Consider the following 2,500-nt stretch of genomic DNA (forward strand, 5'->3'; position numbering starts at 1 on the left):
ATCAACCCCAGGGTTCTGAAGGTGTGTGCTGGAGAGCTGGCGGACACATTCCAACATCTCTTCAGTCTATCTCTAAGACTGAGGAGGGTGCCACAGCTCTGGAAGACCTCTTGCATCGTCCCAGTGCCAAAGAAGGGACGGCCCAGCACCCCAAACGACTACAGACCTGTCGCCCTGACACCACAGGTCATGAAGATCCTGGAGAGGCTAGTGCTGCAACACCTTAAGCCCCAGGTGAAGGACTTCCTGGACCCCCGGCAGTTTGCATACCAGGAGAGCATGGGGGTGGAGGATGCCATCATTTACATGCTGCACAGGGCCTACACACACCTGGAGAGGCCACAGAGCATGGTGAGGACCATGTTCTTCGACTTCTCCCGTGCATTTAACACTATCAAGCCATCACTGCTGGCTGACAAACTAGCAGTGATGTGTGTGGAGGACTCCCTGACGGCTTGGATCCACAACTACCTCACAGACAGGCGTCAGTATGTGAGACTGCAGGGCTGTCAGTATGAGGTGGTGGTGTGCAACACCGGTGCCCCCCAGGGAACTGTTCTGTCACCCTTTCTCTTCACCCTCTATACCTCCGACTTCCAGTTTAGCTCCGACCAGTGCCACCTGCAGAAGTTTTCGGATGACTCCTCTATCGTCGGTTACATCACAGACGACAGGGATGAGGAGTACAGGGCCCTGGTGGAGAGCTTTGTGCAGTGGTGCGACACCAACTACCTTTTGCTTAACACCAGCAAAACAAAGGAGTTGGTGGTGGACTTTAGGAGGAAGAGAAGGACCCCAGCCCCCATCACCATCAAGGGGGTGGAAGTCGAGAGGGTGGACTCCTACAGGTACCTGGGAGTACAAATTAATAACAAACTGGACTGGACTGACAACACCGAGGCTCTTCTCAGGAAAGGGCAGAGCAGACTGTTTTTCCTGAGAAGGCTGAGGTCTTTCGGTGTCTGCAACAAGCTGCTGCAAATGTTTTATCAGTCGGTGGTTGCCAGCGTTCTGTTCTTTGCCGTGGCCTGCTGGGGTGGAAACATCTGTGCCAGGGATGCTGCGAAGCTAAACAAACTGGTGAAGAAGGCCAGCTCTGTGGTGGGGACCGGGCTGGACAACCTAGAGGTGGTGGCAGAACAGAGGATGGGGAAAAAACTGGCGGCCATGCTGGCCAATCCCTCCCACCCGATGTACTGCGAGCTGGCGGGGATGAGGAGCAAGTTCAGCCACAGATTTGTTCTCCCCCGTCAAAGTACAAAAATATTTGGACAGTCCTTTGTTCCAGCTGCACTCCGACTCTACAACCAGGCCCTGCAGGGTGGGGGAGACCTGGAGCTGGAACTTTTGGAACTTTTTACTTATTGAGCCTGCACTGTTTTATGTATTTTATTGAATGTTTTCTGCTTTCTGTATTGAATGTTTTCTGCCCTAACTGAGCTGTTTGACAACAAAATTTCCCCATTGGGGACAATAAAAGGTTTTCAATCAATTCAATCAATCAATTTTTCCACACTTCTTTTCCTTTTCTCTCCCTGAAGTCGATCCTCTCTTACTTATTCGAGCTGTCTCTCTCTGTTGATTTCCTGGCACTCTTTCTCTCTCTATCTGTTTCTCTCTCTCTGTCTGTCTCTCTCTCTCTCTCTCTCCACCCCTCCATCTTTCCTCCCCTCCCCTCCTCTTCTCTCTCTCTCTCTCTCTCTCTCTGTCTCTCTAAACCTCTGTCTCTCACCATTCCATGTGCCGCTTTTAAACCTCTCTACCTCCTCCTCTTCTCTCCTCTCCTCGTCTCTCTCTCTTTCTCTCTCCTTCTCTCTCCCAAACTTTCTTCATTCTCAAACTTTCTCTGCGCAACAAGCTTCAATCAGTCCCTGTACAGGTAACAAACAACAACACACACATACACAATAACAAATCATTCTCTCCATTCAGATTCCCAGCTGCAGAGAAAATATTTATTTGATGCTGTGTGTGGGTGTGTGTGTGTGTGGGTGCGCACGTATAGAAAAGCACACATCTACCTTGATTTGCTTATTGAAACATGGACTTTGATTGTAGTTGTTCGACAAACCCCACAATGGCATAATTGGAGGCATAACCTCTCACCAAGCGCATGCCGTTTTGGAAATGAGGACGCAAGCGAGCAATCACATACCACACATTAAACATCTGTGTGTTTAATATAACGCTAACATCACTAAACGCTCTGGGCGCCGCAAAAACAGGTGGGAATATACTGACTAGAATAAAGAGAGACAAAAAAAAGGGAATTAGGAAGAAAAAAAAGCAAATTAATGTGCGCTTTCCTTAATTAGTGTGCGTTCTCTTTGCATTGTGGGATACAGGAAAAAGACCAGCCGGTTGCCAAGACAAGAGATTGGTCATCTTCAACCGCCATCCTGACAGTTATTCATAGTAGGGTGAGTTTGCGTTTGATAGCATCCTACGTGAAGGAACAACATCTTTGAATCCAAACATTAGGAATCGTCTCCTTTCTCTT

General features: G+C 48.8%; 1 protein-coding gene across 1 annotated transcript in view; it reads right to left on the reverse strand.

The window, feature by feature from the left end:
- Positions 1-2,500, reverse strand: part of nbas (NBAS subunit of NRZ tethering complex) — a gene marked incomplete at its 5' end in the record, with an annotated part of 211,318 nt that overhangs the window by 31,607 nt on the left and 177,211 nt on the right.

The sequence above is a fragment of the Nansenia antarctica genome (genome assembly GCF_963989245.1).
Source record: "Nansenia antarctica genome assembly, chromosome: 1".
NCBI classification, from domain to species: domain Eukaryota; kingdom Metazoa; phylum Chordata; class Actinopteri; order Argentiniformes; family Microstomatidae; genus Nansenia; species Nansenia antarctica.